The sequence below is a fragment of the Hordeum vulgare genome, chromosome 4H (assembly GCF_904849725.1).
Source record: "Hordeum vulgare subsp. vulgare chromosome 4H, MorexV3_pseudomolecules_assembly, whole genome shotgun sequence".
Lineage (NCBI taxonomy): Eukaryota > Viridiplantae > Streptophyta > Magnoliopsida > Poales > Poaceae > Hordeum > Hordeum vulgare.
In genome coordinates, this window is record NC_058521.1 from 556,974,620 (window position 1) to 556,998,578 (window position 23,959).

Here is a 23,959-nt window from a genome sequence, read left to right on the forward strand (position 1 = left end):
TGTTCTACAACAATCACGCGAAAACGCGTGGGTTCAGCATCAGGAAAGAGAAGGTGAAACGAGGAAAAGGTCCTGCAGGAATTATAAGGTTCAGGCGGTTGCTGCCTCTTGAGCTTGCGTTGGTTTTTCCCTTGAAGAGGAAAGGGTGATGCAGCACAGGAGCAGTAAGTATTTCCCTCGGTTTGAGAACCAAGGTATCAATCCAGTAGGAGAATCGATGTCAAGTCCAGAGTACCTGCGCAAACACAAAAGAGCTTGCACCCAATGCTATAAAGGGGTTGTCAATCACTTCAAGATTGATTGCAAAGTGAGATCTGAAGGCGGAAAGTGCAACGAAGTAAAAGTGTAAGGCTGAAAATATGGTGTGAAGTAGACCCGGGGGCCATAGTGTTCACTAGAGGCTTCTCTCAAAATAGCAAATAATACGGTGGGTGAACAAATTACTGTCGAGCAATTGATAGAACAGCGCAAAGTCATGACGGTATCTAAGGCAGTGATCATACATATAGGCATCACGTCCGAGACAAGTAGACCGATACTTTCTACATCTACTACTATTACTCCACACATCGACCGCTATGCAGCATGCATCTAGTGTATTGAGTTCATGATGAACAGAGTAACGCTTTAAGCAAGATGACATGATGTAGAGGGATAAACTCAAACCAATGACGAAAACCCCATCTTTTTACCCTTGATGGCAACAACACGATGCGTGCCTCGCTGCCCCTTCTGTCACTGGGAGAGGTCACCGCACGGTATGAACCCAAAACCAAGCACTTCTCATATTGCAAGAATCATAGATCAAGTTGGCCAAACAAAACCCACAACTCGAAGAGAATTACAAGGATATGAAATCATGCATATAAGAGATCAGAACAAACTCAAATAAGATTCATAGATAATCTGATCATAAATCCACAATTCATCGGATCTCGACAAACACACCGCAAAGAAGATTTCATCGGATAGATCTCCATGAAGATCATGGAGAACTTTGCATTGAAGATCCAAGAGAGAGAAGAAGCCATCTAGCTACTAGCTATGGACCCGAAGGTCTATGGTGAACTACTCACACATCATCGGAGAGGTCATGGTGTTGATGAATAAGCCCTTCGTATTCTAATCCCCCTCCGACAGGGCACCAGAACGTGCCCCAGATGGGATCTTGCGGAGACAGAAGCTTGCGGCGGCGGAAAAGTATTTTCGTGGATCTCTCTCGATGTTTTGGATTTTTTCTGAATTTATAGGCGGAAGAGGTAGGGCAGACGAGCCATAGGTGGCCCACAAGCCTGCTAGGCGCGGGCCCCTGGCCGCGCCTACGGGGCTTGTGGGGTCCCCTGGTGGCCCCTGCCTTGGTTCTCAAGTCTCGTGCGTATCTTATGTTCCGAAAAAAATCTTTTCGGAAGTTTTTTTTCTGTTTGGACACCGTTTAAAATCCTTGTGTGAAAAGGGTCAAAAACACGGAAAAATAGGAACTGGCACTTGGCACTGAGTTAATAAGTTAGTCCCAAAAATATATAAAAGGCATACAAAACATCCAAAGTTTGACAAGATAATAGCATGGAACCATCAAAAATTATAGATACGTTGGAGACGTATCAAGCATCCCCAAGCTTAACACCTGCTCGTCCTCGAGTAGGGAAGTTATAAAGACTGGTTTTTTTATATGGAGTGCTACCTAGCATAGTTGCCCTTTGTAACTTCTTTCATGTGACATGAATGTTCAGATCCGTAAGATTCAAAACAATAGTTTGCTATTGACATGAAAACAATAATACTTCAAACAAACTAGCAATGTAATCATGAACTTTCGAAATAACAAGGCCAAAGAAAGTTATCCCTACAAAATCATATAGTCTGGCTATGCTCCATCATCCCCACACAACTAATTTAAATCATGGACAACCCCGGTATTGGCCAAGTAATTGTTTTCGCACTTTTACTTTCTCAAACCTTTTTCAACTCTCACGCAATACATGAGCGTGAGCCATGGATATAACACTATAGGTGGAATAGAGTGTGGTGGTGGTTGTGAGACAAAAAGGAGGAGATGGTCACATTGACCCGACGTATCAAAGGGCTATGGAGATGCCCATTAATAGATATCGATGTGAATGAGTAGGGATTGCCATACAAAGGATGCACTAGAGCTATAAGTATGTGAAAGCTCAAAAGGAGAACTAGTGGGTGTGCATACAACTTGCTTGCTCACGAAGACCTAGGGCAATTTGAGGAAGCCCATCATTGGAATATACAAGCCAAGTTATAAAATAAAGATTCCCACTAGTATATGGTGGTGACAAAACAAGAGGCTCTCAATCATGAAGAACATGGTGCTATTATGAAGCACAAGTGTGGAAAAAGATAGTAGCATTGTCCCTTCTCTCTTTTTCTCTCCTTTTTTTTATTTGGGCTCTTTGGCCTCTTTTTTCTGTTTTTATGTGGGCAACTTTGGCCTCTTTTTTTTATTTCCTCACATGGGACAATGCTCTAATAATGATTATCATCACACTTTTATTTGCTCACAGCTCAAAGTTTAGAACGATGATGACTCTATAGGAAATGCCTCCGGCAGTGTGCCGGGATGTGTAACGATCTAGCTTGGCGTATGTCGTTGAAACATCTCGCTCGCTATCTTAAGATCATGCAATGGAAATATGAGAGTGAGGACAAAAGTCATGAGACGGAACGGTGGGAGTTGCATGGCAATATATCTCGGAATGACTATGAAAATGCTACAGTAGGTAGGTATGGTGGCTGTTTTGAGGAAGGCATATGGTGGGTTTGTGCACCGGCGAAAATTGTGCGGTACTAGAGAGGCTAGAAATGGTGGAAGGTGAAAGTGCATCTATACCATGGGCTCACATTAGTCATGAAGAACTCACATACTTATTGCGAAAGTTTTTTATTAGTAATCGAAACAAAGTGCTAAACGCATACTCCTAGGGGAAGGGTTGATAGGTGTTAACCATCGCGCGATCCCGACTGCAACACAAAGGATGAAAATCAATAGATCAATTATGCTCCGACTTCCTAACATAGCGGTTCACCATACGTCCATGTTACGAGAATCACTAACTTCAACACAAGTATTTCTAGATTCACAACACCCTACTAACATAACTCTTAATATTACCGAATCCACGTCTCAAAACTAATTGAGAGGAATCAAACTTCTCTTTCTACTCAATGCACATGAAGATGGAAGTTTTATTGTATCCTATTTGGGTACCTATCACCTTTGGGACTATTTTCATGGCACAAACCAACTACCAAGTTACGCACTGCCATGCTCTAAAAGATCTAAGTGAAGCACATAGAGCAAAATTATCTAGCTCAAAAGATATAAGTGAAGCACGATGAGCATTCTAGCAAATTCACGATGAGTGCATGTCTCTCTCAAAGGTGTGCAGCAAGGCTTATTGTGACACAACAAAAAGAAAAGTCTCCTACGATACAAGATGCTCCAAGCAAACCACATATCATGTGGTGAATAAAAATATAGCTCCAAGTAATGTTACCGATGGATTGAAGACGAAAGAGGGGATGCCTTCCCGGGGCATCCCCAAGCTTAGGCTTTTTGGTGTCCTTGAATTTGGCTTGGGATGCCTTGGGCATCCCCAAGCTTGAGCTCTTTCCACTCTTTATCCATTTGTCCATGAGAACATCTCCCAAAACTTAAACAGAAACTCGTGATATCATTAGCACAAGAAAACAAACTACCACCTCTTTAGGTACTGTAGCAATATTGATTTCTATTTACATTGGTATTAGATTACTGTATTCTCACTTTTCCATGACAAGTACCCCCCGATACTATCCATAGTTTCATCAAAACAAGCAACCAACTCAACAAAAACAGAATCTATCAAAAGCACACCAGTCTGTAGCAATCTGTATACTTCGTATACTTCTGGTACCTAAAAAATTCTAAAAAATTACGTCTGCCTAGGCAAAAGGCATATCAAAAGCTCTTTCTGAATAAAAATGAAAAATAATCTCGCGAGCGAAAAGTTTCTGTCTTTTTCCAGCAGGATCAAACAACCATCACCAAGACTAGTCATAAAGGTTTTGCTTGGCTCAAACACAAAAAGAAACACAAAAGACACAATCATAACAGAATTATGATAGTGTGGACGCAACAAAACAGAAAGAACAAGATAAATTCATTGGGTTGCCTCGCAACAAGCGCTATTATTTAACGCCCTTAGCTAGGCATAAGGCGATAGAATCACGTATCGCCGTCTTTGGTGCTCAAACCATAAGTAGCCCTCATCATGGATTTATATGGAAATCTTATTTTCTTTCTAGGGAAATGCTCCATGCCCTTATTTAAAGGAAATTGAAATCTAATATTCCCTTCCTTCATATCGATGATAGCACCGATAGTCCTTAGGAAAGGTCTACCAAGAATGATAGGGCATGTAGGATTGATTCAATGTCAAGCACAATGAAATCCATGGGTACATAGTTCCTATTTGCAATAATAAGAACATCATTGATCCTTCCCATGGGTTTCTTGATAGTAGAATCCGCAAGATGCAAATTAAGAGAACACTCCTCAATCTCATTAAAACCGAGAACATCACATAAAGACTTTGGAATCGCAGAAACACTAGCACCCAAATCACACAAAGCATTGCATTCATAGTTTTTGATTTTGATTTTGATAGTAGGATCCCACTCATCTTGAAGCTTTCTAGGGATAGAAACTTCCAATTCAAGTTTCTCTTCAAGAGATTTTATCATAGCATCGACGATATGATCGGTAAAGGCCTTGTTTTGGCTATAAGCGTGTGGAGAGTTTAGCATGGATTGCATCAAGGAAATGCATTCAATCAAGGAGCAACATCATAATTGAATTCCTTGAAATCCAAAGTAGTAGTTTCATTACTACTCAAGGTTTTAATATCTTCTACTCCACTTTCAATGCTTTTAGTATCAAGATAGATGGACTCCGAATCATTGGGGCATTTTTCAACCAAAGTGGATTCTTATCCAGCCCCATCATCATTAGGTTTGACAAAAGAAAACAAAGATTCAATGGGAGTCACACCAAGCACTTTAAGATCTTCGTGATTCTTATCACGAGAACACACCCTTTTAAGCCATTCATGTCTAGCACGAATTTGGGCGGTTCTTTCTTTGCTCTCACTCATGGAAACACGCATAGGTTTAAAAGTTTCATCCATATTGATCTTGGGAGGAGCATATCTAACTTTCAAAGCATCAATATAACTAGACATTCTATCAATGCTCCTAGCCAATTCGTCAATTTTGAGTAGTTTTTTCTCTATGTACGAATTCAAAATCTTTTGCGAGTTGATAAACTCTTTGATATTACTCTCTAGATCAGAGGGTAATCTATTGTAATTTCCATGAGTATTGTTGTAGGAGTTGCCAAAGTTATTAGAGGGGTTACTAGGAAAAGGCCTAGGAACATAGTTTCCTCTAAAAGCATTGTTGTTGCCAAAATTATTCCTACCGACAAAATTAACGTCCAAGCTAGCATTGCTACTCTCAATCAAGGAAGACAAGGGCATGTCATTAGGATCTAAAGGAGCACTTCTACTAGCAACCAAATTCATTAACTCATCCATCTTAGCACTCAACGAGTTAATTTCTTCTATAGCGTGTACCTTCTTACTAGTAGGTGACCTTTCAGTGTCCCACTGAGAGTAGTTCGTCATGATATTGTCTAGGAGTTTTGTGGCTTCTCCTAACGTGATTTCCATGAACGTTCCACCTGAGGCGGAGTCCAAGATATTTCTCGAAGCGAAATTCAAGCCAGCGTAGAAGATTTGTATAATCATCTAAAGACTCAAGCCATGAGCGGGACAATTTCTAATCATCAGCTTCATTCTCTCCCAAGATTGTGCAACATGTTCATGATCAAGTTGCTGAAAATTCATTATATCATTACGGAGAGAGATAATAGCCGGCGGAAAATACTTGAATATACAAGCATCTTTGCACTTGTTCCAAGAATCAATACTATTTTTGGGCAAAGACGAAAACCAAGTTTTTGCTCGATCTCGCAACGAGAACAGAAAAAGCTTCAATTCAATCACATCCTTGTCCACATCTTTCTTCGTTTGCATATCGCAAAGCTCAATGAAGGTATTAAGATGGGATGTGGCATCTTCACTAGGAAGGCCGGAGAATTGCTCTTTCATAACAAGATTCAGCAAAACATCATTGATTTCGTATGATTCCGCACTAGTGGCGGGAGCAATCGGAGTACTAATAAAATCATTATTATTAGTATTCTAGAAGTCACAAAGTATGGTGTTTTCAGTCATGGTGACTTCAGCAAGCAAACAAGCATACAAGCGAACATAAAGCAAGTGAGAGAAAAGGGCGAACGAAAAAAGGAAAATATTTTTGTAAATTTTTGTTTTTCAAAAGTGGGGGAGAGGAAAACGAGAGGCAAAAAGGTAAATGCAAGAGATGAGTTTGCGACACCTACTTGGATGAGTTCTTGACTTGATCCTCCCCAGCAATGATGCCAGAAATTGGCACGTTGATGGGAGACTATTCTTGACTTGATCCTCCCCGGCAACGGCGCCAGAAATCCTTCTGCTGCCTCTTGAGCTTGCGTTTGTTTTTCCCTTGAAGAGGAAAGGGTGATGCAGCACAGGAGCAGTAAGTATTTCCCTTAGTTTGAGAACCAAGGTATCAGTCCAGTAGGAGAATCGAGGTCAAGTCCAGAGTACCTGCGCAAACACAAAAGACCTTGCACCCAACGCTATAAAGGGGTTGTCAATCCCTTCAAGATTGATTGCAAAGTGAGATCTGAAGGCGGAAAGTGCAACGAAGTAATAGTGTAAGGCTGAAAATATGGTGTGAAGTAGACCCGGGGGCCATAGTGTTCACTAGATGCTTCTCTCAAAATAGCAAATAATACAGTGGGTAAACAAATTACTGTCGAGCAATTGATAGAACCGCACAAAGTCATGACGATATCTAAGGCAATGATCATACATATAGGCATCACGTCCGAGACAAGTAGACCGATACTTTCTGCATCTACTACTATTACTCCACACATCGACCGCTATCCAGCATGCATCTAGTGTATTGAGTTCATGACGAACAGAGTAACGCTTTAAGCAAGATGACATGATGTAGAGGAATAAACTCAAACCAATGATGAAAACCCCATCTTTTTACCATTGATGGCAACAACACGATGCGTGGCTCGCTGCCCCTTCTATCACTGGGAGAGGTCACCGCACGGTATGAACCCAAAACCAAGCACTTCTCCCATTGCAAGAATCATAGATCAAGTTGGCCAAACAAAACCCACAACTCGAAGAGAATTACAATGATATGAAATCATGCATATAAGATATCAGAAGAAACTCAAATAAGATTCATAGATAATATGATCATAAATCCACAATTCATCGGATCTCGACAAACACACCGCAAAGAAGATTACATCGGATAGATCTCCATGAAGATCATGGAGAACTTTGTATTGAAGATCCAAGAAAGAGAAGAAGCCATCTAGCTACTAGCTATGGACCCGACGGTCTATGGTGAACTACTCACACATCATCGGAGAGGTCATGGTGTTGATGAAGAAGCCCTACGTATCCGAATCCCCCTCCGGCAGGGCACCAAAACGTGCCCCAGATGGGATCGTGCGGAGACAGAAGCTTGCGGCGGCGGAAAAGTATTTTCCTGGATCTCTCTCGCAGTTTTGGAATTTTTCTGAATTTATAGGCGGAAGAGGTAGGGCAGACGAGCCACAGGGGGCCCACAAGCCTGCTAGGCGCGGCCCCTGGCCGCGCCTAGGGGTCTTGTGGGGTCCCCTGGTGGCCCCTGCCTTGGTTCTCAAGTCTCGTGCGTATCTTCTATTCGAGAAAAAATCTTTTCGAAGCTTTTATTATGTTTGGACACTGTTTAAAATCTTCCTCTCAAAAGGGTCAAAAACACGGAAAAAACAGGAACTGACACTTGGCACTGAGTTAATAAGTTAGTCCCAAAAAAGATATAAAAGGCATACAAAACATCCAAAGTTTGACAAGATAATAGCATGGAACCATCAAAAATTATAGATACGTTGGAGAAGTATTAGCGGTTTGTTTGCTTTAGAGCAAGAAGACGACGAAGGAAATTCATAACCATGGATGGCTGCACCCGCAGGCTAAGGGGGGAGACTCGTTGCGATTGCGGTGCACACAGGTGGTGAAACTGGATAAAGCCCGTGGAGTTTGGTTCGTCGCGGCATTTTTTGATGAGCACAACCATGACCTCGCTCGACCCGATGAGGTGCCATTTTTGTGGTCACATAGACAGATAGATGATTTCCAGAAGGGGGATATTTTAGCGCTATCAGGGAAGGGGATCCGAAAGCACATCATAGTTGATAACTTTATTAGCAGATACGGTTTGTATGATAAATGCGGACATGTGAGGCGTGATGTGTACAACCTATGTTTCAGAGAGAAAAGGAAGCTCCTTGCTAAAGGTGATGCTGACACGGCGATTGGTATAATGAGGAGTAGAAAGGAGAAAGATCCGGACTTTTTTTTTGAGTACGTGCTGGATAAAGAGGGGAGATTGAAGAGCATGTTATGGTGTGACGCACAGTCTAGGCGAGACTATCAGGATTATGGAGACGTGGTTGTGTTTGATAGCACGTATAAGATGAACATATACGGTATGCCGTTCATCCCATTCGTCGGTGTTAACAATCATCGTTGCACCACCGTGTTTGCTTGTGCCATTGTGTCCGACGAGACCGAAGGAACTTATGTGTGGCTGCTCGAGACCTTTCTGAAACAAAATTGTCAGGTAAAACCAAAATCAGTAATCACAGATGGAGACGCTTCAATGATTCGAGCTATTCGTACTGTTCTTCCGGATATTTTCCATCGTCTTTGTTCATGGCATGTGGAGAAAAATATGCAGAGGCACCTTTATCACAAATCATTTATGGAGTTCAAATCACTGATTTATTATGCGACCTCGCCAGCCAACTTTGAGAAGAGATGGAACGCTTTCATTGTTAGATGGCAGACAGCTACAACTGAACAGTGGCTTAACATGATGTACAGAAAGAAGACACTATGGGCAGCGTCATATCTTTCATATGGATTCTTTCTTGGTATGCGTAGCAATCAGAGAAGCAAAAGTCTGAACTCCTCCGTTCATCTCCATTTGGACTATGGTATGAGTATTGTTGATCTGATAGTACATTATGAGAACTGTATAGATCGCCTACGTGAGAACGAGGCGGAAGATGATTGCACTGCTAATCAGTCACTTCCACCATCAATTACTGCATATAAGGCTATTGAGGATCATGCTGCCCTTGTTTTCACTCCACCTAATTTTTATATTCTGCAAAAAGATCTTTTGAAGCTGGCAGAATTGGGGATATTTGAGACGCTTGTGGGAGTTCAGCGGTCTACTTATATTGTCACATGAAAGAATAATCACAAGTTCAGGTATGATGTTATATATGAACCAAGTAACTTAGATAAAACGATATCATGTAGTTGTGGAGGGATGGTTCGAAAAGGGCTGCCTTGCAAACATATTTTCTTTGTGCTGGTGAATGTTCTTAAATTGTCTGAAATATCAAATAGTTGTGTGCTACGTCGGTTGACGAAACATCCGAGACATGGATTGCCTGCGCAGTGCAAGACTGATCTGTTTGGCTGGGGTTGGTCAGGGGAAGAACAACGTTCTCGGTATAGTAGGCTAAGCATAAAAGGCGCACAAGCTTTCCATGTTGCATCAAATGATACCTTCTTGTTCGATGATTTGATGAAGTGTGTGGATAATATAATATTACACAGAAAGATCCCAGTTAAAGAAATGACAGGCCAGAGAAGGTATAAGAGGATGATTGCAAATGCACTTGAAGAAAGTGAAGGTACTATTGGTGATCCTGCGAATATAAGGTCCAATGGTGCACCTAAAAAAACCAAGAAAGATGGTCCAGAAGTTATGAAAAATGGTAGACCAAAATCTTTTAATGAAAAATATTGTGGTCCTTTGTGCAACCTATGTCACAATCCGGGTCATAACAAGGCAACATGCACTAAGATGTACGTTTTATACAAATTAAGTTTTTCAAATGATGTATTTTATTGACTTTGTTTTCTAATAAATATTTTATATTTATTATGTAGGTACGGACGGTAGAGATGATGCTTCATTTGTTAAAAGAAGACAATATGAAACATTTGTTATTTCAATAAAATTACGTTGTACTTCAAATATTATATTTTGTGTGATGTGAGAAATGTACCATCGATGTACGTCGTCGTTGAACTGAAAATCTATTTTATATTTATCTATGAGACATTTTTGTGGTGTTTTGTTGATTGTGATGTTCTGATTTATATTGATAGTATGTTTGTACCGTCGCTGAGCGTTGCTGTAGCCGCCGGTCCGTTGCTACAGCCGCTGTGGACGCTGGACCGACTTTACATACGACACGAGGCCGCTGGACCGACGTTACATACGACGTGAGGCCGCTGGACCGACGTTATGTACGACGCGACGCGATATTAATCTAAACATGCTCACCGGCGTAGTGGCGTTAGCCATTTCTATTGACCGCCAAGTCGCCGGTCGGCTCCAACCGTCGCCCGCGACGGTTTTTTATTTCTTTTTTAACATGTCGTCAGGCGCGCGACGGTACAACGACACAGCGACAGGGGTTGCGCAGCGCGTCGCTACAGCAACAGGGGCTGGCATAGAGCATCGCTACACCGACGACCAAAACAACACAACGACGCAGTTACAGCTATTTTATCCATTAAAACACATAACGTACAATCATGACCATAAAATCAATACGAACTTATTTCATGGAAGACCAAACAAATTATCTTTCAAAGTATATTGTATCATTACATTGCAAATAAGTATCGAACACATCAGGGAAACCTTCTACGGGACAAAAAACCCTCCGTGTTCTACAACTTAAGCTTGCGAAATAAGTCTCAATACTTTGTGCTTCACTTTCTCAAGAGTGTTGGCCTTTGAAAATATAAGTTCTGCAAGAATTCTACTCCTTGATGCATTAATTTCCTCCTGGTCAAATGTAGATGTCCACTTTTCTCCATCCCAATATTCGATACATCTCACAACGAACAGCCCGCAAGAAACTCTAAAAAAGCGTTATGTTAGGTAATGATTGAATTATGCTTATTACAATAAAAGTGTCATAGCATTCATGACTTACCCATCAGTTTGTTTTGGCATTTTGTACTCCACAATGGGCCATGTAGAGACATCAGGAAATTTACTTTCAACTTGTTTATTGGCCGCCGCAATATCTATAGCAATTTGTGCTTTCTGATAAAAATAAGTTTAACGTTATCATGATACATGTTCTAACATGGTAGAAAGTATGTAACGAAGAAAATTAAACATACCAGAGTGTGAATGGTTTTACGAATATTTCTATCAATTGGACCAAGTGAATCAAGAACTTGAAACTCTTTCTTAGTGTTGTGCATGAACCAATGATTACTATTCACGTTCATAGGAAAATAAGCATATGCAAAAAAAAAATCTTATTAACTTTCTAAATAAAATGTTAACATTATTGAGAAAACAATACCTTGTCTGTGCTGAAATACTCGTCCATGACTCAAGTGATAGTTGTTGTTCTCTTTACCAAAAGTTCCATCTTGGTCTTCATGCCTGTCACGCGACGAGTTGCTCGGTCTAGAAGCCATTTCGACACCCATGTCGATAATATATGACGATCTGCTACTTTAGAACGCTTCTGAATTTGTTTACAATAAGCATTTATAATCTGTAAAAACAATGCAATATTAACTTATAAGTTCATGGCCATACGCGAACCGAAAAATAACTATAAGTAGTAGTACTTACAGCGCCACACAACCACTTCTTTTTTATGATGTCTCCAAGCATATCTGCAGTACAAATGTCTACATCTCGTGTGGGTATCTTAACCACTACATCTTTCCTATGTTTACCATTTTCTATGAAAGTGTTAATATAAGCATTTGCAGCCTCTACGTGCTCTGCATCCAGGTACTTCGTACTAACCATAACTGCATAATTTCCAAACAAAGCTGCATAAAAATTTAATTACAGTCACACATAACTATGAAAAAAATAACAATTGTAATTTAAGTAATACTTACATTTCTTTACACGTTTCGGCCCATCCATTTGTTCGTAAGGAAATTGTAGCCATGTCGAAGCTTTGCGCACCCGCTTGACATCCTGTACATCCTCATTCAACTTGTCAATGATAGCCTCGGATCCCATTGGAGATACATCATTTTGCATATCATCCAGTATTAAAATGCCACCATTCTCTGGGATTCGTGTAACCTTAGGGAATTCATTTGTTGGTAACGAAGATGACGATCTCACAAGTGAATTGTTATCATTAACAATGAAATGATCATTTGGGGTACCTATCCCCGATGCATTGATGCGTGCGCCGGTGTCATCATTCAACTCCTAATCAATAGGCATGTTCGTGAAAGATGCATTATTTTTCTCTTCCTGACGTTCACCCAAAGGAGATGAGTCAACTTCTGGAAAATATTTGGGAGCGTACTTCCTCTTCACCCAAACTTCACTTTCATCCATGCCGTTTTCTTCTGGATTGATGTTCTTGAAGGAAGGTGTGTATATCAAACCTTCCTTCTTAAGCCTCTCAATGACGATTTGCAAGAACAAATTGAACACCTTAAGTACATGGCTTCTTACAATTAATAAGTGATGATGCAATCTTTACCTCGACACATTTTGTCGGAAGGGTAAGAACATCCTTCTGAATTTGTTTCATGATATTGATGACTCCACTTGCACCTCCATTGCGTTTTGATGTCTCTGTCTGTGCCTCCACCTCCGGAAGTGTTCCTTCTTTGGCTACCTTCGGTTCTCTGTGATCTTCCCCAATTATATCATCGAACTGTGTAATGCCGAAAGACACTCAATTGAACGACATAAACAGTGACAAAAGAAATAACTTGACAATAAGACATAGCTTATTACCTTCCCATGGCCACGCCCGTTTTCTGAGTCGTACTCGTCACGCTTCTTGGCCTTAAGTTCGGACCAATTAAGCATTAGTGGATACTCATATGACAAAGGTTCGTCTATACCTGTCGGCTGCACTTTTTCCCCAGTATGAGTACTGCATGGTACATAAAATATTAGCACTATTACAAGTTTATAAACAATACTTAAAATGCATTAATAAAATACCTGAATTAGCGATAAGTTATCGACCGACCATTTGAATTTGTGCTGATCTTTAACTGTCTTTGCTATTCCATCAAAGCACACGTGTAACATAATCGCATTCCAGTTATATAACTTGATGGTGTCTACATCCTCCATCAGTGAATACAAGTGACGAGGAACAGTCTTCATGGAGTGTGGTGCTATGACGGTGCCAATAAGAACAACTACGGACCTCCTCACAAAATCGTCATCAAATGATCCAGACTTAACAATGTGATCGATCAACTCGTCTATGACTATTGTACCAGTTTTTTCATTCAAGAATCTACTTGGTACATAATCTTTTCATCCCTCTTCTAGTGTTGCTAAATGTTTTATCACATCTTTGCCTTTATTTTTTAATCCGTAAATGTGGAACACATTAGCGGACCGTACTGTCATCTCAACCTTTTTAGGTTGCAAAACAAACCTTCTTTAATCACATCATATGATTTAATCAACGTTTGAAGTAGGTTCTTTCTCATGAGCACACTAGGAATAGGCAACATATTTTGTAAGCTAGTACCATGTAGCCGCAAACGTTGCTTCGGATTTAACTTTTCCACTAATGTGCACCATTTTTCAATCGAACAATATATTCCATTGTGCTCCTCCATACTACACAAACAAAATTATAGTACATACTACTAATTTATAATATTTCCATAAATTACAGAAAATGAAAAAATTAAAACATCTAAATTAGTACCTTGTGCCGTTGGTGTGTTTATCACGACGCGTCGACGTCGCACGTCACTGCGACAGAAACCCCGGCGGACGGGGACGTGTCGATCCCGCCTCGCGACTTGACGTCGCACGTGACGCAGTGCGGTGACGAGACCCCGACGTCAGTAGTGATGACGCGCGCGAGACCCCCGTGACGAGACCCCGACGTCAGTAGCGGTGACGCACGACGAGACGCCCGACTGCGTGACGAGAACCACGACGGCTGGCGCGAGAGAACCCCGGTTGCGCGACGGAAGTCAACCTTAACGTGCTGACACGCGGCAGGACGGAAGTCGACGTTAGGTTTAAACAGACGGAAGTCGACGTTAGGTTTACCTGTGACGGTGGCGGCGGCGGCGTTACCTCAGCTGAGATAGATTTGTGACATCGCGGGAGGGGATAGATGGGTGCGGGGTTGAGGCGGCGTGATGACCCATAAGTATAGGGGATCAATCGTACTCCTTTCAATAAGTAAGAGTGTCGAACCCAACGAGGAGCAGAAGGATCTGACAAGTGGTTTTTAGCAAAGTAAAATATGCACGCACTGAAATTATCGGTAACAAGTGATTGTGTGGTGAGATGATTCGTAGCAAGCAAAAAGTAACAAAAATAGCAACGGTGCAACAAAGTGGCCCAATCCCTTTTGTAGCAAGGGACAAGCCTGGACAAAGTCTTATAGGAGGAAAAATGCTCCCGAGGACACACGGGAATTTCTGTCATGCTAGTTTTCATCATGTTCATATGATTCGCGTTCGTTACTTTGATAGTTTGATATGTGGGTGGACCGGCGCTTGGGTGCTGCCCTTACTTGGACAAGCATCCCACTTATGATTAACCCCTCTCGCAAGCATCCGCAACTACGAAAGAATAATTAAGACAAAGTCTAACCATAGCATTAAACTAGTGGATCCAAATCAGCCCCTTACGAAGTAACGCATAAACTAGGGTTTAAGCTTCTGTCACTCTAGCAACCCATCATCTACTTACTACTTCCCAATGCCTTCCTCTAGACCCAAAGAATGGTGAAGTGTTATGTAGTCGACGTTCACATAACACCATTAGAGAAAAAAGAACATACAACATATCAAATTACCGAACGAATACCAAATTCACATGACTACTATTAGCATGACTTATCCCATGTCCTCAGGAACAAAAGTAACTACTCACAAAGCATAATCATAATCATGATCAGTGAGGTAATGAGTAGCATCAAGGATCTGAACATAAACTCTTCCACCAAGTAATCCAACTAGCATCAACTACAAAGAGTAATCAACACTACTAGCAACCTTACAAGTACCAATGGAGTCGCGAGACGAAGATTGGTTACAAGAGATGAACTAGGGTTTGGAGAGGAGATGGTGCTGATGAAGATGTTGATGGTGATGAGTCTCCTCCGACGAGAGGAGTGTTGGTGATGATGATGGCGACGATTTCCCCCTCCGGGAGGGAAGTTTCCCCGGCAGGATCGTCCTGCCGGATCTCTAGATTGGTTCTGCTCAAGTTCCGCTTCGTGGCGGCGGCGAAACCACGAAAAAGCTCCTCCCTAATTTTTTTTCCAGACGAAACCCTTCATATAGCAGAAGAGGGGGGCAAATGGGCCAGGAGGCTGCCCACAAGCCCTCATGGCGCGCCCTGGGGGGTGGCCGCGCCGTGCAGGCTTGGGGCCACTTGCTGGCGCCCCTCTGGCGCTTCTTCGGCCCAATATTTTTTATAAATCTGGAAAAAATCCTCGTTGATTTTTACGGCGTTTGGAGTTGCGCAGAATAGGTATCTCAAACTTGCTCCACTTTCAGGCCAGAATTCCAGCCACCGGCATTCTCCCTCTTCATGTAAACCTTGCAAAATAAGAGAGAAAAGGGATAAGAATTGTATCGTGAAGTGAAATAACAGCCCAAGAAGGGATAAATAACAAGATGAAAACATGATGCAAAATGGACGTATCAACTCCCTCAAGCTTAGACCTCGCTTGTCCTCAAGCGAAAGCCTAGCTCAATAAATATGTCCACATGTTTAGGGAGAGAGGTGTCGACAAAACAAGATACGAAGATGCATGCATCATGATCATGATCAGAACAGCAATATCAACATATAATCTCTCATGCTAAGGTGATAATTCCTTCACGAAGTAAAGTATGGATCAAGAACCTTACCGAGAAGTAACAACCGATAGCCTTTAGTCATTGAAGCAATTGCAATTTATCACAACATCAGAAAGAGTCAAATAAGAGCTTGTAAAGAAAATCCACATACTCAATCATTCTTCCGTTCTCTACAATTGCTACAACTCACGTGGTACTCATGAAATCAAAGTTTTAGCTGGACACAGAGAAAGATATGGGCTTATAGTTTTGCCTCCCAACTGCTTACCTCAAGGGTAATGTCAACAAAAATAAATCATGAATACTTACTTCCAAGTTGACATATGAATATAGATCTTTCCCAAGCATATGACGTTAGCCAAGATAAAGGCAAAACAGGGAATTGGTGAAGATCACCATGACTCTTTCAAGGCCTAAAAGTAAAGGTACAAGATAGGCCGTTCGCAGAGGGAAGCAGAGGTTGTCATGCGCTTTTGAGGTTTGGATGTGTGTCCTGTTAGTGCGAAGGAACCTCACTTTATATTGCCTCCTGTGATAAAGAACTTTATTATGCAGTCTGTCGCTTTTATGTCTTCCTCATCACAGGTTAGTACAAAGCTTATTTTCCACACACTAATAGATCATACATATTAGAGAGAAATTTTTATTGCTTGCACCAATGACAACTTACTTGAGGGATCTTATTCAATCCATAGGTAGGTATGGTGGACTCACATGGCAAAACTGGGTTGATGGTTTATGGATGCACAAGTAGTATCTCTACTTAGTGCGGGAGGTTTGGCTAATGTGAGGTGGAAGCAATCGTCACATGCTAAGGGATCTCTAATCATATAACATTGTTCGGAGCCAAGCAAACACAATTCATTATATTGTCTTCCTTGTCCAACATCTACTTCTAGGCATGTAATAGCTTAGTGAGTGTTCACAATCATAGATGGTGTGAGAGATGATATATTTATATGTGAACCTCTCCTTCTTTATTACTTCATATTAATTGCAACCATGACCAAGGTCTATGTTTGCCTACCCTCAACAAGTTTCAATCCTTATTCTTTTTATATGTGAAGCCATCACTTCCCATAAGATCATTACATGATCTTTCATGCTTTTGTTCTATTCTCACTCTTTTGATCATGGCAAGAGGCAAAGCCCTTCAACTAAGACACTCTTTATTATATGGCTCACGAGCTCGAATACATCGGGGGTGACACAAAGCAAAACTCAAGACTAAAACACTAAGACTTTTATTCTACTAGAGAAAGAGAAAACTAAAAAAGAAAATTAAAACAAAGGTAAAGCTAAAAGATGTCATGGTGATACGATACCGGGGCAACTCCCCCAAGCTTGGCACAAGCCAATGGGATTGCCCATACCAATGCTCAACTGTCTTCCTTTGGTAGTGACGGTGGAGGAGTTGTTGCAGAGGTCTTGAGCTTGTTTAATTTCCACTTGAGCATAAAATTCCGCTCTCTCACATCATCATTTTCCTCCTCAAGCTTCAACACCCTTCGGCATAATTCCTACTTACTCTCCTGCAAGAAACGAGAAGGGATAAACAAATTCTTAGACTTCTTCCTTGAGTCAGGGAGGCTCGACTTCTTGAACTCTACATGCGTGTGTCCAGGTTGAGGTAGAGGAGCCTCCTCTTCATCGGAACTTGTTTGTTCCTTCCCCTTCGGATCATAATCTTCTTCCTCTTCAGTGGTCCAGCCATAAGGATCCAAGTCCCCATAGACCTTGGGATTAGCAAGGTAATCTGCCACAAAGCTTGATGACCCACAAGTATAGGGGATCAATCGTAGTCCTTTCGATAAGTAAGAGTGTCGAACCCAACGAGGAGCAGAAGGCTCTGATAAACGGTTTTCAGCAAGGTAATAACTGCAAGCACTGAAAGTAGCGGTAACAAGTGATGGTGTAGTGAGGTGGAACATAGCAAGCGAAAAGTAACAAGTAACAAGTAGTAGCAATGGTGCAGCAAGTGGCCCAATCCCTTTTGTAGCAAGGGACAAGCCTGAACAAAGTCTTATAGGAGGAAAAACGCTCCTGAGGACACACGGGAATTTCTGTCATGCTAGTTTCATCATGTTCATATGATTCGCGTTCGTTACTTTGATAGTTTGATATGTGGGTGGACCGGCACTTGGGTACTCCCTTACTTGGACAAGCATCCCACTTATGATTAACCCCTCTCGCAAGCATCCGCAACTACGAAAGAAGAATTAAGACTACGTCTAACCATAGCATTAAACTAGTGGATCCAAATCAGCCCCTTACGAAGCAACGCATAGACTGGGGTTTAAGCTTCTGTCACTCCAGCAACCCATCATCTACTTACTACTCCCCAATGCCTTCCTCTAGGCCCAAATATGGTGAAGTGTTATGTAGTCGACGTTCACATAACACCACTAGAGGAAAAACAACATACACCATATCAAAATACCGAACGAATATCAAATTCACATGACTATTATTAACATGACTTATCCCATGTTCTCAGGAACAAAAGTAACTACTCACAAAGCATAATTATAATCATGATCAGAGGTGTAATGAATAGCATCAAGGATCTGAACATAAACTCTTCCACCAAGTAATCCAACTAACATCAACTATAAAGAGTAATCAACACTACTAGTAACCTTACAAGTACCAATCGGAGTCGTGAGACGGAGATTGGTTACAAGAGATGAACTAGGGATTGTAGAGGAGATGGTGCTGATGAAGATGTTGATGAAGATGCCTCCCCTCCGACGAGAGGAGTGTTGGTGATGATGATGGCGACGATTTCCCCCTCTGGGAGGGAAGTTTCCCTGGCAGGATCGTCCTGCCGGAGCTCTAGATTGGATCTGCTCAAGTTCCGCCTCATGGCGGCGGTGAAACCACGAAAAAGCTCCTCCCTGATTTTTTTCCACACGAAATCCGTCATATAGTAGAAGAGGGGGGCTAGTGGGCCAGCAGGCTGCCCACAAGCCCTCATGGCGCGGCCTGGGGGTGGCCGCGCCGTGCAGGCTTGTGGCCACTTGCTAGCGCCCCTCTGGCGCTTCTTCGACCCAGTATTTTTTATAAATCCGGAAAAAAAATCCTCATTGATTTTTACGGCGTTTGGAGTTGCGCATAATAGGTATCTCAAACTTGCTCCACTTTCAGGCCAGAATTCAAGCCACCGGCATTCTCCCTCTTCATGTAAACTTTGCAAAATAAGAGAGAAAAGGCATAAGAATTGTACCGTGAAGTGAAATAACAGCCCAAGAAGCGATAAATAACAACATGAAAACATGATGCAAAATGGACGTATCACGGCGCGACGTGATAAGGAAATGCCAACAATCACGATCACGCCATTGTCCCCACTGATGCGGGCACGTCGATAGACCCGACGATAACCGACACGACCACGTTGGAAAAAAAAGAAACATACTTTTTTCTTCTTCTCTAAAATGCCCGAAAAACTCCCGAACGTGACAAATCTTGCCAACTTTGTCGAAACTCGTTCAAAGTTGGCATGCACACCTAAAATATCAACACCAAGGGCCTACCAAAATTTGAGATCATTCGGACTTGGCCCAAAAATCGACTTCTCTAAAACGGGTCTCCCTGACTAGCCTTGTAGGCTCCGTCTCGGAGCACCATCATCTTTCGAGAGTCAAGACACGACCCCATGTTTATTTTACAAACTCACATGATGAAAACAGCATCACATGCACAATTCTATATAATTTTTACACTAGTTACATATTATTTTATTTTATTTTGTACAAAATCCCAGAAATGGCCCCCCACCGTCTACCCCTCTAGACGTCGACACCTAGGGGTAGCAACTGCTTCATTACACCTCCAACATGTTAGGAAAAGCCATACAAACATCCTAAATCATCATGCTACCCTGATGATCAATGTGTGCATTATCGTGCATTTACTCCGATCAATCCGTAGTATACACAGGAACCTTTCTCCCGCACCCTTCACTTTGTGAAGCAACTGGATCTTCAGAGACTCAGAATGATGTGTAATTTTTTGTAGTGACTACCTACATCGTGCAAACCAAGCATGCCAAATTTCAACGGGTTTGCATTGATTATCCATTTTCTGCATTTTTTCCGTCTAAAATGCCCGAAAAACGCCCCGAACGTGAGAAATCTTGCCAACTTTGTCGAAACTCGTTCAAACTTGGCATGCACACCTAAAATATCAACACCAAGGGCCTACCAAAATTTGAGATCGTTCGGAGTTGGTTGAAAAATCGACTTCTCTAAAACGGGTCTCCCACACTAGCCTTGTAGGCTCCGTCTCAGAGCACCTTCATTTTTCGACAGTCTAGACAACACCCCATGTTTTTTTGACAAACTCACATAATGAAAACAACATCACATGCACAATTCTATACAATTTTTACAGTAGTTACATATTATTTATTTTATTTTGTATAAAAATCTAAGAAATGGCCCCCGGCCGTCTACCCCCCTAGAGGTCGACACCTGGGGGGTAGCAACTGCTTCATTACACCTCCAACTTGTTAGGAAAAGCCTTACAAATATCTTAGACCATCATGCAAACCAAGCATGCAAAATTTCAATGGGTTTGTATTTTTTCGTCTAAAATGACCGAAAAACGACCGAATATGACAAATCTTGCCACCTTTGTTGAAACTAGTGCAAATTTGGCATGCACACCTAAAATATCAACATCAACGGGCGTATCAAATTTAGAGATCGTTTGGAGTTTTTCTTAAAACCGACTTCTCTAAAACGGCGACACGTGGGGTAGCAAATCCTTCATCTTACCACCTTTGTTGAACTATTTATTTTTAATAATCTGTTTATTTTCTTTTTATCATTTTCTGAATTTTTCATTTCTTTTTAATAATTTATGGAAGGCCTAACTTCTTAAAAATATTTAAACAAATTTAAAATATTACGAACAAATAATACATAATAACTTAATAAATTTTCGGTACATAAATTAATATAACTTCGATACATAACTTAGATAACACAATAAAATTCGATACATAACTTAATAATGCATAGTTCACGATTACATTCCAATATAACTCGATTTTAATTAAACATGACTAAAAAAACTAATCGGACACGTCGACGAAAACGACGTCCTGCCCAACCCCTGCGCCACCCCCGTCCGAGCCGCCGTCGTCGTCGGAACTGATGGCGAGGCCGTCCCAGTCGACGTCGTCGTCGTCCTCGCCGACGGCGGGCTGCGGGTCCACCCCCCGTGCCTGCACCGCCTGGATCGCCGCCGCGATCTCCGCCTCCTCCCTCGCCGCCTCCGCTGTCGCGGCAACCGCCGCCATCGCCTGAGAGGCTCGCAGGGCGACGAGAAGCCCCGGTGTGTCGTCGGGGTCGCCGTCCACGCGCAGGACGACCTGCTCCGGCGGTAGGTCGAACTCCGCCGGAACTGGCGGGGCCGACGGCGGGGGCTGGGGGACGGCCGCCCGTCTCCTCGGGCGGAGCTGCGTGATGACGGTGTTGTAATTTTTGCCGTTCTAGAAGGCGTGATGGCCGCGAATATTGTATCGGCCGCCGCGGTGGGTGCGAAGCTCCTCCGCCGTGCGGGGTTGCCCTCCGTCGCGTAGCCGTCTTGATTAATCCGCCACGGCTTCGCAAGGCGGCAACCCGGCGGGACGAGGAGCCCGAACCGGTAGAGCTCCTCCGTCGTCGGCTGGTCGAGGCTCAGTGGCCAGTTGCTCTTCGAGGCACTGCCGCCGCCAGAGCTGCTCCCGTCGACGTGGGCCATCGTCGTCGGAGGAGGGAGGGGGGAGAACGTCGGGGCAGAGGAGCGACGGGCAGAGAGGGGAGGGAGGATGACGTCGGGGCAGAGATGGGGTCCGACGTGCTGGGGGCGCCGGGTTTTATAGCGCAACGGGGGGGGGGGGGAGGGGAGGCTATGGGGTGGTAGTTGGCCGGCGTTACCTCGGGAGCGCGGCGTCCTCGGGAGCGCAGCGGACCCGCGGTCAATTGGCCGCGTCGCCTCGGGAGACGGCAGAGACGGACTGTCCGTTGGCAGCGGCGTGAGGGAACGACGCGCCCGACGCACTGACGATGCTGCCGCCATTAATGGCGCCCTTGGTAGACGGTGAAACGATAGGCCAAGGGAACGGACGGAAACTGGCGACGCGGCTGCGCGATTAAAGGCGGCGGCCTTGGTAACCGACGGGAACTGACGATGCGGCAGGCCTCGGGAACCGATGAACGAACTGGAACCGTCGCGCGACGACGTGGACGTGCCACGTCACGACGGTGGACGCGCTGACGACACGTCACCCCGGAGCCTGTACGTCGCGGACATTTCGCTGGACCATCCTGCCCTTTGTTATGAAAAGGTATCGGTTCATCTAGGTCGTCGTTGTGTTAAGGGGGTGTACCGAAGTAGAAGTGACAAAATATAGGTAAAATTACCAGATATACATAAAGATTGCTAGTGGAAAAACAAGATGTGTGTACTATATGATTCGCCATGCGGTGTTGCGGAATAGGAGATTTGATATATAAATGTTGTATAGACTATACATTAATTACTACAGATTTTAGAATAGTGAAAATTTTATAGAAACAAAAAGATCTTAAAATAAAAAGATAAACTTTTAATAATTAAATGTAATAGCATTTCAAACTCACTTAGAATTTAGGATTCACAAACATGCTGCATTGTAGAGTCTCTCATGTCTAAATCATACGACTATTGGTGGACCAAGCTCGAAGATCCGACATCTATAATGTTTTCGATGATGTGGATAATTGTGAGAAAATAAAATTTGCCATTAATGCTTGCTAGATATGGGTGTAAGGCATGATCCAAAACCGACAGTGCCCCACGCAGGAGAACCGATGAGAATCCCACTTTCTACTATCCAATAACGAGTTTATGTTTATGAACCAACTTGTGATTGGATAGTTAGAAAGACAAACGAGTTTGAGTTTGGGAACCAACTTGTGATTGGATGGTTAGAAGGACAATAACATTACTAGCACATCAGGGTTCAAATCCTAGTACTCGTATTTATTTTGGGATTTTTGGTGACACTAGTGGGACATGGCCTATTGTCCCGGCCCGTAAGGGGCTTTAGTCCCGGTTCACCAACCGGGACCAAAGAGGCGGGACTAAAGGCCCCCTGTTTCAAGCCGGGACCAAAGGTGCTCCACGTGGGCGCCTCGGAGCGCCCTCAAGGGCAGGTCCTTTAGTCCCGGGCCTTAACACGGACTAAAGGATCCGTCTGTTTATTTTGTTTGTTTGACCCAAAAAGATACCTTTTTTATTTATTTTTCAAATTTTATTTTTGAATATTCTTTGATTTGTTTTTATGTTTTATTTCAATTTTTAAATCTTTGATTTATTTGATAATTTAATCTCTAATCACCCATCCTCACTGCTCTAGCGTAGATTACTCCTTTTAAATCGTCTAACTTCTCGGCCTGTCACCCATCCTTTCACTACTTCAGCCCGAGCACGCTTAACTTCCTCGTTCTATCGCCCCTAGTTGCCAAGTCTGCACTTCTTGTTCTCCTCACAATAGTAAGCTATCAATCCTAACAACCTAGGGTTTGATGTCATGTCACATGATTTAATTTTTTGAATTCAAACAATTATTAAAATAAACAAAAGAAGTAATAATAATAGTGAATTTCAATGAAAAAACCTAAAGATTTTAAATAAAATTATTTTTTCTTATTTTTGTGGAAAAAACTTCTTTTTGCCATAACTTTTTTTACATTTGGAATTTTGAGCATCTGAGAAAACTTCACCGGGCAAGCCCCGGTGAAATCGATTCCCAATTTTCTCTAGTCTTTTTTGATATATTAAACTTTTTTTTTAACGTCGTATGCAATAGTTATGGCCGTTTTACATTTTTCCCTTTAAAAAACGGT